Consider the following 16904-nt stretch of genomic DNA (forward strand, 5'->3'; position numbering starts at 1 on the left):
AAACAATACCTTTTTTTTGCCAATAGATGGCAGTCGCGTATTAGAAATGGGAGAGTCAGTTGCGACTTGCGTTGAAGTTTTAAGACTGGATATAATGAGTCTCCAGCGAAAATCGTGAACTATTATTGCTTAATGGAGGTGATGACACTCCAACAATGAACATATGTGAAAAGTTGTAGCCTCAAAATCAGGCAATGTAGAATTTAATACCTTTTTGAAATGATTTAATACATCATTTTCCTGTTTGGGCAGCATTACAAGTTAATTTTAAGGCTGACCATAGCCATACCATTCCAAGATATTAAAAATCAGTTCATAGTTGTATGTCAGGGCTATAACATCTTGCTGACCACATTTTGTGTGAATGTGATGAACCCCCTAGGAAGAGTATTTCAAAGTTTGGTACGTGAAAAAACACTTAAAAACACACAAAATCCAAAATAGCTCACTTCCTGTTGGGAAAAGTTAAGGGATGCAAATGAGAAATGTGTGTGTCTTGAGGAGACCCTTATGCCTACCAGACGTGGTGCATTTACGTGAAAGTATATGTCCACAATATTAGAAAAAAGCCATAGGGGGCGCTGTGTAGCCACGCCCAGATGAATGTGGATATGGATGTGATTGCACTCCAAAAGGGAATATATTTGTAAAATATCAGCCCGATCAGATGATGTAGAACGGAATTAAGCCCACTTCCTGTTTTTGGGCGTAACGTGTGTATTATACGCCTCGCCATTGCCAAACCGTTTGAGATATCAAAAATCCTTTCGTCATTTAGGGTCAGGACTATTCTAAGATCATGATGACTACATTTGGTATGAATGTGATGAATACCTTAGCAGGAACGCATACAAACATGATAAAAACCTCACGTCCGTTGCCAGATGGTGGCGCTATAATATTGATTTCTTCTTGGTATTTGGATGTGATTACACTCTAACAGTGAACATATTTGTAAAATATCAGCCAGATCAGACAATGTAGACCTTGAATTTATGGCAACTTCCTGTTGGCGCGGCGTGACATGAAAATTGTACGCCTCGCCATGACCATACCGTTTGAGATATCAAAAATATCCTTTGGAATTAGTATCATGACTATCCTGAGACCACTTTGACCACATTTCGTGTGAATGCAATGAACCCCCTAGGAGGAGTACTTAAAAGTGTAGTACGTGTAAAATGCACAAAATTCAAAATGGCTGACTTCCTGTTTACATATTTGATTCAATGCGAATGAGAAATGTGTTTGTCCAGAGGAGCCCCACATGCATACCAAATTAGGTGAAGGTAGCTCAAAGTGCCTGTTTACAATAGAAGACAAAGCATTAGGGGGCGCTGTGGAGTCCCTCGGCCACGCCCAGGTCTGAGCATCTGATACATCCTGACAGCCAACACTTCTCATGTGTGTGCAAAATTCTGTGAGTTTTCATCCATGGCAAGCACCTCAAAAATGTAAAATACATTGAAAAAAAAGAGAATAATAATTATAGGGGGCGCTGTCTAGCCACGCCCCGATTGATATGTATATATTTAATATTGTACTCCAACAGTGAACATATTTGTAAAATATCAGCCAGATCGGACGATGTCGGAAAAAAAGTCATTTTTTTGCACGCAATATGTGTACTGTACGACTCGCCATTTCCATACCTTTTGAGATATCAAAAATCCCTTCACAGCTTATGGTCATGACTATCCTAAGATCATGCTGACCACATTTCGTGTGAATGTGATGAATGCCATAGCAGGAAGGCATACAAATATGATAAAGACCTCACTTCCTGTTGCCAGATGGTGGCGCTATAACATTGACCCGTTCTTGGAATATGGATGTGATTATACTCCAACAATAAACGTATTTCTGAAATATCAGCCAGATCAGACGATGTAGACCCTGAAATTACGGCCACTTCCTGTTGGCGTGGCGTGACATAAAAATTGTACTCCTCCCCATGACTGTCCCGTTTGAGCTATCAAAAATATCCTGGCAATTTAGTATCATGACTATCCTGAGACCATTCTGACCACAGTTGGTGTGAATGCGATGAACCCCCTAGGAGGAGTACTTAAAAGTGTAGTACGTGTAAAACGCACAAAATCCAAAATGGCTGACTTCCTGTTTGCATATTTGATTAGATGGGAATTAGAAATGTGTTTGGCCTGAGGAGTGCTATATGCATGCTAAATGAGGTGCAGGTAGCTCAAAGTGCCTGCCCACAATAGAAAACAATGCGATAGGGGGCGCTGTGGAGTCCCTCAGCGACGCCCAGATCTGAGCATCTGAGAGATCCTGACAGCCACCACTTCTGATGTGTGTGCAAAATTCTGTGAGTTTTCATTCATGGCAAGCACCTCAAAAATGCACAAAACCTTTAAAAAAAAAGAATAATAATAATAAATATAGCTGCAAGCAGCAATGAACGGGCCCAAGCACCATGGGCGCAACCGCCTTGGTGGCATAGTTGTGCCAATGACATGTTTCACAATATGTACACACTTTGGAAATAATCACCTTCCTGGACAACGTATAGTGTGCACAGGAATTCCCGTTTGATCAATGAAGATGTTTCTGCTGCTATTGGAATGCATCAATGATATAAGCCTCACTTCCTATTGCCAGATGGTGGCACTATAATATTGAGCCATGTATGGTTTATGGATTTGATTTCACTCTAATAATTAACATATTTGTACATTTTCAGCCAAATTGGAAGATGTCAAGTAAAATTTAAGCCACTTCCTGTTGCCAGATGGTGGCGGTATAATATTGAGCCGTGTATGGTTCATGGATTTGATTACACTCCAATAATTAACATATTTGTACATTTTCAGCCAAATTGGAAGATGTCAAGTAAAATTAAAGCCACTTCCTGTTGCCAGATGGTGGCGCTATGCCATTGAGCCTTTCTTGGTATATGGATGAGATTTCACTCCAAAAATGAACATGTGTGAAGTTTCTGCCACATCAGACAATGTAGAATGAAACAAAAATTACTTCTTGCTTGCACAGTGTAATAATATGCTCCAGTCCTGTATGGAGAGCAGAGATTAATTAATTTCAATAGATTTTACAGCGGGAGGCACAATTTACGCTTGAGAAGTCATTCGGTTATAAATATGCACTCAAAATAAAACCATTGGCGTAAAGAAACTATTCAACTTTATTGTGGCCACACCGGGGATGGAACCGCGGACCTTGCATGTCTTAATCCACTGTCTGAACCATTAAGCTATACTGCCCTCTTATACACGGGCGCCATCTATTGGCCAAAAGTTGTATGTTTCCTTTTATCTTGGTTAAATAATTTCTCTCCGAAGTGTCGGATAATATTGCATTAAACGTCTAGTTAGCCAGCATCATTCTTTTCCATTTCACCGGTAATTATGCTGCCTGAAACGCATTTGTTCAGCCAAATCTAAAGGAGATGCCAAGTCTCTGCCCTCAATCCGGTATTTTCATATTAAGTCAAAAATTCCTAGCGAAATTGTATGTTCTCTTAATTCGTGTTTAATGACAAGCATAATAAACTAACATATCTGGCGATTTAACTGAAAGTTTTCTATTCATGTAAACAAACGTAGCTGACCTGTTTTTTGACTCACACAGACAGTGGACAGGCTGGCTGCTGTTAGCCAATGCGCGTCATCTCGCAACGACCTGCATGCCATACCTTTGTTGAACATAACGGAGTTCGACCAGAGCCATCTCAAACGTTAACGTTTCTTTTTGACTTTTGACTCTTTTAAATATATGCTACTCTCCTGCCAGTTAAAGACAGTCATTAAATGTCTTTAATATTTATTTCAGATATTCTATTCATATAATGAAAATAGATGCAAAGAAACGTCGGGCTGGGTGTTGTCAATACATTTTGTCACGTAGGCTGCAGCTGTAAATCATACATCGTTATGCCTACTGCTGCTAGAAAAAAAACAAAAACCTATCGTTGAAAAATCAGTTGAAGGAAGAAAAATATAAAAGTTCCACTTTCTGCCAATAAATGAAATCCCCGTATCAGAAATGGGGGGAAGTTACAGCGACGCAGTTAGTCTGTGAGTAGAATAGATTGTGTAGACAACTTCACTGTTTCCACAAAGGAACCAAAAATGTGCTTTTTAACAGGACTTGGTCAGTGTAATGATATAAATGCTAGCATTCGATTATGGTCAACGGTACCGAAAATGCCCGTTGCACCAGCCATCATAACAAATGTCCCAATATAGGATCGATTTAAACCTCTATATATTTTTATTTCACGTTCACAGTGTAGGCGATTGTGTGTATTCCGACGCGAATTACATTTAATTGGGTTACGGCATTCACTTCAATCGAATGAAGTCAAATAGAAACGGCTCGAATTCCTTAATAAGGCTTCTTGGTTTTCAAGCTAACTTTCCGATCAGCTGTTTTGTATTGAGTCCTTAAAATGCGACAACACGGTTTTTTTAAACCAAATAACACTGAACGTCATTGCAAGATATATACAATACTAACTTTTGCCAGTAGATGGCAGTCGCGTATTAGAAATGGGAGAGTCATTTGCGACTTGCGTTGAAGTTTTAAGACTGGATATAATGAGTCTCCAGCGAAAATAGTGAACTATTATTGCTTAATGGATGTGATGACACTCCAACAATGAACATATGTGAAAAGTTGTTGCCTCAAAATCCGGCAATGTAGAATTTAATACCTTTTTGAAATTATTTAATATATAATTTTCCTATTTGGGCAGCATTACAAGTTAATTTTAAGGCTGACCATAGCCATACCATTCCAAGATATTAAAAATCAGTTCATAGTTGTGTGTCAGGGCTATAATATCATGCTGACCACATTTTGTGTGAATGTGATGAACCCCCTAGGAAGAGTATTTCAAAGTTTGGTACATGAAAAAAAACACTTTAAAACACACAAAATCCAAAATAGCTCACTTCCTGTTGGGAAAAGTTAAGGGATGCAAATGAGAAATGTGTGTGTCTTGAGGAGACCCTTATGCCTACCAGACGTGGTGCATTTACGTGAAAGTATGTGTCCACAATATTAGAAAAAAGCCATAGGGGGCGCTGTGTAGCCACGCCCAGATGAATGTGGATATGGATGTGATTGCACTCCAAAAGTGAATATATTTGCAAAATATCAGCCCGATCAGATGATGTAGAACGGAATTAAACCCACTTCCTGTTTTTGGGTCTAACTTGTGTATTATACGCCTCGCCATTGCCAAACCGTTTGAGATATCAAAAATCCTTTTGTCATTTAGGGTCAGGACTATTCTAAGATCATGCTGACTACATTTGGTGTGAATGTGATGAATACCCTAGCAGGAACAAATACAAACATGATAAAAACCTCACTTCCTGTTGCCAGATGGTGGCGCTATAACATTGACTTCTTCTTGGTATATGGATGTGATTACACTCTAACAGTGAACATATTTGTAAAATATCAGCCAGATCAGACAATGTAGACCATGAATTTATGGCTACTTCCTGTTGGCGCGGCGTGACATGAAAATTGTACGCCTCGCCATGACCATACCGTTTGAGATATCAAAAATATCCTTTGGAATTAGTATCATGACTATCCTGAGACCGCTTTCACCACATTTCGTGTGAATGCAATGAACCCCCTCGGAGGAGTACTTAAAAGTGTAGTACGTGTAAAATGCACAAAATTCAAAATGGCTGACTTCCTGTTCACATATTTGATTGGATGCGAAAGAGAAATGTGTTTGTCCAGAGGAGCCCCACATGCATACCAAATTAGGTGAAGGTTGCTCTAAGTGCCTGTCCACAATAGAAGAAAAAGCATTAGGGGGCGCTGTGGAGTCCCTCGGCCACGCCCAGGTCTGAGCATCTGATACATTCTGACAGCCAACACTTCTCATGTGTGTGCAAAATTCTGTGCATTTTCATCCATGGCAAGCACCTCAAAAATGCAAAATACATTGAAAAAAAAGAGAATAATAATTATAGGGGGCGCTGCCTAGCCACGCCCCGATTGATATGTATATATTCCATATTGTACTCCAACAGTGAACATATTTGTAAAATATCAGCCAGATCGGACGATGTCAAAAAAAAAGTCATTTTTTTGCACGCAATATGTGTACTGTACGACTCGCCATTTCCATACCGTTTGAGATATCAAAAATCCCTTCACAGCTTATGGTCCTGACTATCCTAAGATCATGCTGACCACATTTCGTGTGAATGTGATGAAAGCCCTAGCAGGAAGGCATACAAATATGATAAAGACCTCACTTCCTGTTGCCAGATGGTGGCGCTATAACATTGACCCGTTCTTGGGATATGGATGTGATTATACTCCAACAATAAACGTATTTCTAAAATATCAGCCAGATCAGACGATGTAGACCATGAAATTACGGCCACTTCCTGTTGGCGTGGCGTGACATAAAAATTATACGCCTCCCCAGGACCGTCCCGTTTGAGCTATCAAAAATATCCTGGCAATTTAGCATCATGAATATCCTGAGACCATTCTGACCACAGGTGGTGTGAATGTGATGAACCCCCTAGGAGGAGTACTTAAAAGTGCAGTACGTGTAAAACGCACAAAATCCAAAATGGCTGACTTCCTGTTTGTATATTTGATTAGATGCGAATGAGAAATGTGTTTGGACCGAGGAGTGCTATAAGCGTACTAAATTTTGTGAAGGTAGCTCAAAGTGCCTGCCCACAATAGATGACAATGCGATAGGGGGCGCTGTGGAGTCTCTCGGCCACGCCCAGGTCTGAGCATCTAATCGATCCTGAAGGTCCTCATTTCTGATGTGTGTGCAAAATTCCCAGACTTTTTATGCATGGCAAGCACCTCAAAAAGGCCCATTTGCATATAGAAAAAAGAATAATAATAATAAATATAGCTGCAAGCAGCAATGAACGGGCCCAAGCACCATGGGCGCAACCGCCTTGGTGGCATAGTTGTGCCAATGACATGTTTCACAATCTGTACACACTTTGGAAATAATCACCTTCCTGGACAACGTATCGTGTGCACAGGAATTCCCCTTTGATCAATGAAGATGTTGGTGCTGCTATTGGAACGCATCAATGATATAAGCCTCACTTCCTGTTGCCAGATGGTGGCGCTATAATATTGAGCCGTGTATGGTTTTTGAATTTGATTACACTGCAATAATAAACCTATTTCTAAATACTAAGCCACATCGGAAGATGTTGAGTCAAATTAAGATCAATTCAATGTTATAGTTTCCATATGGTGGCGCTATAACATTGAGTCATTTTTGGGATATGGATGTGATTACACTCCCACAACGAACATATCTGTGTAATATCAACCAGATCAGACCATCTAGAATGAAATTACGACCACTTCCTGTTGCCGCGGCGAGACCTCAAATTGTACGCCTCGCCATAGCCGTACCGTTTGACATATCAGAAATATCCTTTCAATTTTGCATCAGGATTATCCTGAGACCATTCTCACCACATTTCGTGTGAATGTGATGAACCCCCTAGGAGGAGTATTTCAGAGTTTGGTACGTGTAAAAACACTTAAAAACACACAAAATCCAGAATAGCTCACTTCCTGTTTGGAAAAGTTAAGGGATGCAAATGAGAAATGTGTGTGTCTTGAGGAGACCCATATGCATACCATATTCGGTGAATTTACGTGAAAGTATATGTCCACAATATTAGAAAAGAACCATAGGGGGCGCTGCGTGGCCACGCCCAGATGTATGTGGATAAGGATGTGATTGCACTCCAAAAGTGAATATATCTGTAAAATATCAGCCCAATCAGACGATGTAGAACGGAATTAAGCCCACTTCCTGTTTTCGCTCGTAACGTGTGTATTGTACGCCTCGCCATTGCCAAACCGTTTGAGATATCAAAAATCCGTTTGGCTTTTAGGGTCAGGACTATCCTAAGATCATGCTGCCTACATTTGGTGTGAATGTGATGAATACCCTAGCAGGAACACATACAAATATGATAAAAACCTCACTTCCTGTTGCCAGATGGTGGCGCTATAACTTTGACTTCTTCTTGGGAGGTGGATGTGAGTATACTCACACAATTAACATATTTGTAAAATATCAGCCAGATCAGACGATGGAAACCACAAAATTATGACCACTTCCTTTTGGCGCGGCGTGACATAAAAATTGTACGCCTCGCCATGACCATACCGTTTGAGATATCAAAAATATCCTGGCAATTTAGAATCATGACTATCTTGAGACCATTCATACCACATTTGGTGTGAATGCGATGAACCGCCTAGGAGGAGTACTTAAAAGTGTAGTACATGTGAAAACGCACAAAATTCAAAATGGCTGACTTCCTGTTCGCATATTTGCATCAATGCGAATGAGAAATGTGTTTCAATTGAGGAGCCACACATGCATACCAAATTAGGTTCATGTAGCTCAAAGTGCCTGCCCACAATAGACAACAATGCAGGGGGGGGGGGGGGTCAGCGCAATAGGGGGCGCTGTGGAGTCCCTCGGCCACACCCAGGTCTGAGCATCTGATAGATCCTGACGGCCACCACTTCTGATGTGTTTGCAAAATTTCAAGACTTTTTAGCCAGGGCAAGGCCCTCAAAAATGCCCATTTGACGGAAGAGAAAGAATAATAATAATAATAATAATAATAATAATAATAATAATAATAATCTTTACAATAACAATAGGGTCCTTCGCACCCTACGGTGCTTGGGCCCTAATAATAATAATAATAATAATAATCCTTCCAATAACAATAGGGTCCTTCGCACCCTACGGTGCTTGGGCCCTAATAATAATAATCCTTCCAATAACAATAGGGTCCTTCGCACCCTACGGTGCTTGGGCCCTAATAATAATAATCCTTCCAATAACAATAGGGTCCTTCGCACCCTACGGTGCTTGGGCCCTAATAATAATAATAATAATAATAATAATAATCCTTCCAATAACAATAGGGTCCTTCGCACCCTACAGTGCTTGGGCCCTAAATATAGCTGCAAGCAGCAATGAACGGGCCCAAGCACCATGGGCGCAACCGCCTTGGTGGCACAGTTGTGCCAATGACATGTTTCACAATATGTTCACACTTTGGAAATAATCACCTTCCTGGACAACGAATAGTGTGCACAGGAATTCCCCTTTGATCAATGAAGATGTTGCTGCTGCTATTGGAATGCATTAATGATATAAGCCTCACTTCCTGTTGCCAGATGGTGGCGCTATAATATTGAGCTGTGTATGGTTTATGGATTTGATTACACTCCAATTATTAACATATTTGTACATTTTCAGCCAAATTGGAAGATGTCAATAAAATTAAAGCCACTTCCTTTTGCCAGATGGTGGCGCTATGCCATTGAGCCTTTCTTGGTATATGGATGAGATTACACTCCAAAAATGAACATGTGTGAAGTTTCTGCCACATCAGACAATGTAGAATGAAACAAAAATTATTTCTTGCTTGCACATTGTAATAATATGCTCCAGTCCTGTATGGAGAGCACAGATGAATTAATTTCCATAGATTTTACAGCGGGAGGCAAAATTTACGCTTGAGAAGTCATTCGGTTATAAATATGCACTCAAAATAAAACCATTGGCGTAAAGAAACTATTCAACTTTATTGTAGCCGCACCGGGGATGGAACCGCGGACCTTGCATGTCTTAATCCACTGTCTGAACCATTAAGCTATACTGCCCTCTTATACACGTACGCCATCTATTGGCCAAAAGTTGTATGTTTCCTTTTATCCTGGTTAAATAATTTCTCTCCGAAGTATCGGATAATATTGCATTAAACGTCGAGTTAGCCAGCATCATTCTTTTCCATTTCACCGGTAATTATGCTGCCTGAAACGCATTTGTTCAGCCAAATCTAAAGCAGGTGCCAAGTCTCTGCCCTCAATCCGGTACTTTCATATTAAGTCAAAAATTCCTAGCGAAATTGTATGTTCTCTTAATTCGTGTTTAATGACAGGCAAAATAAACTAAAATTATCTGGCGATTTAACTGAAAGTTTTCTATTCATGTAAATAAACGTAGCTGACCTGTTTTTTGACTCACACAGACAGTGGACAGGCTGGCTGCTGTTAGCCAATGCGCGTCATCTCGCAACGACCTGCATGCCATACCTTTGTTGAACATAACGGTCTCATGTTAACACAGAGTTCGACCAGAGCCATCTCAAACGTTAACGTTTCTTTTTGACTTTTGACTCTTTTAAATATATGGTACTCTCCTGCCAGTTAAAGACAGTCATTAAATGTCTTTAATATTTATTTCAGATATTCTATTCATATAATGAAAATAGATGCAAAGAAACGTCGGGCTGGGTGTTGTCAATACATTTTGTGACGTAGGCTGCAGCTGTAAATCATACATCGTTATGCCTACTGGCTCGCTAGAAAAAAAAAAAAACCTATCGTTGAAAAATCAGTTGAAGGAAGAAAAATATAAAAGTTCCACTTTCTGCCAATAAATGGAATCCCCGTATCAGAAATGGGGGGAAGTTACAGCGACGCAGTTAGTCTGTGAGTAGAATAGATTGTGTAGACAACTTCACTGTTTCCACAAAGGAACCAAAAATGTGCTTTTTAACAGGACTTGGTCAGTGTAATGATATAAATGCTAGCATTCGATTATGGTCAACGGTACCGAAAATGCCCGTTGCACCAGCCATCATAACAAATGTCCCAATATAGGATCGATTTAAACCTCTATATATTTTTATTTCACGTTGACAGTGTAGGCTATTATGTGTATTCCGACGCGAATTACATTTAATTGGGTTACGGCATTCACTTCAATCGAATGAAGTCAAATAGAAACGGCTCGAAATCCTTAATAAGGCTTCTTGGTTTTCAAGCTAACTTTCCGAACAGCTGTTTTGTATTGAGTCCTTAAAATGCTACAACACGGTTTTTCATAAACCAAATAACATTGAACGTCATTGCAAGATATGCATTATATGTGTTAATCTTTGAAATATATGATACTTTCCTGCCAGTAAAAGCCTGTCTTTTATTTTAGTTATTCAATCCATAAAATTAAGGTGGATGAGAAAAAACGTTGCTGTGGGCTGGGTGTTGTCAGTACATTTTGTCACGTAGGCTGCCGCTGTTACTCATACATCGTTATGGTTACTGGCTCGCAAAAAGAAACAAAACTTGTATTTGAGAAATCAGTTGAGAAACAATACCAAGTTTTGCCAGTAGATGGCAGTCGCGTATTAGAAATGGGAGAGTCATTTGCGACTTGCCTTGAAGTTTTAAGACTGGATATAATGAGTCTCCAGCGAAAATAGTGAACTATTATTGCTTAATGGATGTGATGACACTCCAACAATGAACATATATGAAAAGTTGTAGCCTCAAAATCAGGCAATGTAGAATTTAATACCTTTTTGAAATGATTTAATACATAATTGTATTAAAACATGAACTGTTTGGGCAGCATTACAAGTTAATTTTAAGGCTGACCATAGCCATACCATTCCAAGATATTAAAAATCAGTTCATAGTTGTGTGTCAGGGCTATAATATCATGCTGACCACATTTTGTGTGAATGTGATGAACCCCCTAGGAAGAGTATTTCAAAGTTTGGTACGTGAAAAAACACTTAAAAACACACAAAATCCAAAATAGCTCACTTCCTGTTGGGAAAAGTTAAGGGATGCAAATGAGAAATGTATGTGTCTTGAGGAGACCCTTATGCCTTCCAGACGTGGTGCATTTACGTGAAAGTATATGTCCACAATATTAGAAAAAAGCCATAGGGGGCGCTGTGTAGCCACGCCCAGATGAATGTGGATATGGATGTGATTGCACTCCAAAAGTGAATATATTTGTAAAATATCAGCCCGATCAGATGATGTAGAACGGAATTAAGCCCACTTCCTGTTTTTGGGCGTAACGTGTGTATTATACGCCTCGCCATTGCCAAACCGTTTGAGATATCAAAAATCCTTTCGTCATTTAGGGTCAGGACTATTCTACGATCATGATCTCTACATTTGGTATGAATGTGATGAATACCTTAGCAGGAACGCATACAAACATGTTAAAAACCTCACGTCCGTTGCCAGATGGTGGCGCTATAACATTGATTTCTTCTTGGTATTTGGATGTGATTACACTCTAACAGTGAACATATTTGTAAAATATCAGCCAGATCAGACAATGTAGATCATGAATTTATGGCAACTTCCTGTTGGCGCGGCGTGACATGAAAATTGTACGCCTCGCCATGACCATACCGTTTGAGATATCAAAAATATCCTTTGGAATTAGTATCATGACTATCCTGAGACCAATTTGACCACATTTCGTGTGAATGCAATGAACCCCCTAGGAGGAGTACTTAAAAGTGTAGTACGTGTAAAATGCACAAAATTCAAAATGGCTGACTTCCTGTGTACATATTTGATTCGATGCGAATGAGAAATGTGTTTGTCCAGAGGAGTCCCACATGCATACCAAATTAGGTGAAGGTAGCTCAAAGTGCCTGTCCACAATAGAAGACAAAGCATTAGGGGGCGCTGTGGAGTCCCTTGGCCACGCCCAGGTCTGAGCATCTGATACATCCTGAAAGCCAACACTTCTCATGTGTGTGCAAAATTCTGTGAGTTTCCATCCATGGCAAGCACCTCAAAAATGCAAAATACATTGAAAAAAAAGAGAATAATAATTATAGGGGGCGCTGTCTAGCCACGCCCCGATTGATATGTATATATCTGATATTGTACTGCTACAATGAACATATTTGTAAAATATCAGCCAGATCGGACGATGTCGAAAAAAAAGTCATTTTTTTGCACGCAATATGTGTACTGTACGACTCGCCATTTCCATACCGTTTGAGATATCAAAAATCCCTTCACAACTTAGCGTAAGGACTATCTTACGATCATGCTGACCGCATTTGGTGTGAATGTGCTGAATGCCCTAGCAGGAAGGCATACAAATATGTTAAAGACCTCACTTCCTATTGCCAGATGGTGGCGCTATAACACTGACCTGTTCTTGGGATATGGATGTGATTACACTCCAACAATAAACAAATTTCTAAAATATCAGCCAGATCAGACAATGTAGACCATGAAATTATGGCCACTTCCTGTTGTCGTGGCGTGACATAAAAATTGTAATCCTCCCCGTGACTGTCCCGTTTGAGCTATCAAAAATATCCTGGCAATTTAGCATCATGACTATCCTGAGACCATTCTGACCACAGTTGGTGTGAATGCGATGAACCCCCTAGGAGGAGTACTTAAAAGTGTAGTACGTGTAAAACTCAGAAAATCCAAAATGGCTGACTTCCTGTTTGGATATTTGATTAGATCCGAATGAGAAATGTGTTTGGACCGAGGAGCGCTATTTGGCCACCAAATTAGGTGCAGGTAGCTCAAAGTGCCTGCCCACAATAGAAGACAATGCGATAGGGGGCGCTGTGGAGTCCCTCGGCCACGCTTAGGTCTGAGCATCTGAGAGCTCCTGACAGCAACCACTTCTGATGTGTGTGCAAAATGTCAAGACTTTTTACGCATGGCAAGGCCCTCAAAAAAGCCCATTTGCCTGATGAAAAAGAATAATAATAATAATAATAATAATAATAATAATAATAATAATAATCCTTCCAATAACAATAGGGTCCTTCGCACCCTACGGTGCTTGGGCCCTAATAATAATAATAATAATAATAATAATAATCCTTCCAATAACAATAGGGTCCTTCGCACCCTACGGTGCTTGGGCCCTAATAATAATAATAATAATAATAATCCTTCCAATAACAATAGGGTCCTTCGCACCCTACGGTGCTTGGGCCCTAATAAATATAGCTGCAAGCAGCAATGAACGAGCCCAAGCACCATGGGCGCAACCGCCTTGGTGGCATAGTTGTTCCAATGACATGTTTCTCAATATGTACACACTTTGGAAATAATCACCTTCCTGGACAACGTATAGTGTGCACAGGAATTCCCCTTTGATCAATGAAGATGTTGCTGCTGCTATTGGAATGCATCAATGATATAAGCCTCACTTCCTATTGCCAGATGGTGGCGCTATAATATTGAGCCGTGTATGGTTTTTGAATTTGATTACATTCCTGAAATAAACATATTTGTACGTTTTCAGCCACATCGGAAGATGTTGAGCGAAATTAAGGTTAATTCCTGTTTCCAGATGATGCTGCTATAACATTGAGTCGTTTTTGGAATATGGATTTGATTAGACTCCAACACTGAGCATCTTTGTAAAGTTGCAGTCACATCAGACATTGGAGAATTTAAGTATGACCACTTCCTGTTTGTCTGGCATGATGGGTTTTTTATGTGCCTGACCATTGCTATATCATCCCAGTAAATCAAAAATCTGTTTTGTCAGGTATGGTTCATGGATTTGATTACACTCCAATAATGAACATATTTGTACGTTTTCAGCCAAATTGGAAGATGTCAAGTAAAATTTAAGCCACTTCCTTTTGCCAGATGGTGGCGGTATAATATTGAGCCGTGTATGGTTTATGGATTTGATTACACTCCAATAATTAACATATTTGTACATTTTCAGCCAAATTGGAAGATGTCAAGTAAAATTAAAGCCACTTCCTGTTCCCAGATGGTGGCGCTATGCCATTGAGCCTTTCTTGGTATATGGATGAGATTACACTCCAAAAATGAACATGTGTGAAGTTTCTGCCACATCAGACAATGTAGAATGAAACAAAAATTACTTCTTGCTTGCACAGTGTAATAATATGCTCCAGTCCTGTATGAAGAGCAGAGATGAATTAATTTCAATAGATTTTACAGCGGGAGGCACAATTTACGCTTGAGAAGTCATTCGGTTATAAATATGCACTCAAAATAAAACCATTGGCGAAAAGAAACTGTTCAACTTCATTGTAGCCGCACCGGGGATGGAACCGCGGACCTTGCATGTCTTAATCCACTGTCTGAACCATTAAGCTATACTGCCCTCTTATACACGTACGCCATCTATTGGCCAAAAGTTGTATGTTTCCTTTTATCCTGGTTAAATAATTTCTCTCCGAAGTGTCGGATAATATTGCATTAAACGTCTAGTTAGCCAGCATCATTCTTTTCCATTTCACCGGTAATTATGCTGCCTGAAACGCATTTGTTCAGCCAAATCTAAAGGAGATGCCAAGTCTCTGCCCTCAATCCGGTATTTTCATATTAAGTCAAAAATTCCTCGCGAAATTGTATGTTCTCTTAATTCGTGCTTAATGACAAGCAAAATAAACTAACATATCTGGCGATTTAACTGAAAGTTTTCTATTCATGTAAACAAACGTAGCTGACCTGTTTTTTGACTCACACAGACAGTGGACAGGCTGGCTGCTGTTAGCCAATGCGTGTCATCGCGCAACGACCTGCATGCCATACCTTTGTTGAACATAACGGTCTCATGTTAACACAGAGTTCGACCAGAGCCATCTCAAACGTTAACGTTTCTTTTTGACTTTTGACTCTTTTAAATATATGCTACTCTCCTGCCAGTTAAAGACAGTCATTAAATGTCTTTAATATTTATTTCAGATATTCTATTCATATAATGAAAATAGATGCAAAGAAACGTCGGGCTGGGTGTTGTCAATACATTTTGTCACGTAGGCTGCAGCTGTAAATCATACATCGTTATGCCTACTGGCTCGCTAGAAAAAAAACAAAAACCTATCGTTGAAAAATCACTTGAAGGAAGAAAAAAATGAAAGTACCACTTTCTGCCAATAAATTGAATCGCCGTATCAGAAATGGGGGGAAGTTACAGCGACGCAGTTAGTCTGTGAGTAGAACAGATTGTGTAGAAAACTTCACTGTTTCCACAAAGGAACCAAAAATGTGCTTTTTAACAGGACTTGGTCAGTGTAATGATATAAATGCTAGCATTCGATTATGGTCAACGGTACCGAAAATGCCTGTTTCACCAGCCATCATAACAAATGTCCCAATACAGGATCGATTTAAACCTCTATATATTTTTATTTCACGTTGACAGTGTAGGCTATTATGTGTATTCCGACGCGAATTACATTTAATTGGGTTACGGCATTCACTTCAATCGAATGAAGTCAAATAGAAACGGCTCGAATTCCTTAATAAGGCTTCTTGGTTTTCAAGCCAACTTTCCGAACAGCTGTTTTGTATTGAGTCCTTAAAATGCTACAATACTGTTTTTTTAAAATCCAAATAACATTGAACGTCAAAGCAATATATGCATTATATGTGTTAATCTTTTAAATATATGATACTTTCCTGCCAGTAAAAGCCTGTTTTTTATTTTAGTTATTCAATCGAGTTAATTAAGATAGATGAGAAAAAACGTTGCTGTGGGCTGGGTGTTTTCAGTACATTTTGTCATGTAGCCTGCCGCTGTTACTCATACATCGTTATGGTTACTGGCTCGCAAAAAGAAACAAAACTTGTCGTTGAGAAATCACTTTATCCAAGAAAAAGAGAAACAATACCGAAAATTTGAAAGAATACTAACCTTTGCCACTAGATGGCAGTCGCGTATTAGAAATGGGAGAGTCATTTGCGACTTGAGTTGAAGTTTTAAGACTGGAGATAATGAGTCTCCAGCGAAAATAGTAAACTATTATTGCTTAATGGATGTGATGACACTCCAACAATGAACATATGTGAAAAGATGTAGCCTCAAAATCAGGCAATGTAGAATTTAATACCTTTTTGAAATTATTTAATATATAATTTTCCTATTTGGGCAGCATTACAAGTTAATTTTAAGGCTGACCATAGCCATACCATTGCAAGATATTAAAAATCAGTTCATAGTTGTGTGTCAGGGCTATAATATCATGCTGACCACATTTTGTGTGAATGTGATGAACCCCCTAGGAAGAGTATTTCAAAGT

The sequence above is a fragment of the Conger conger genome, chromosome 5 (assembly GCF_963514075.1).
Source record: "Conger conger chromosome 5, fConCon1.1, whole genome shotgun sequence".
NCBI lineage: Eukaryota > Metazoa > Chordata > Actinopteri > Anguilliformes > Congridae > Conger > Conger conger.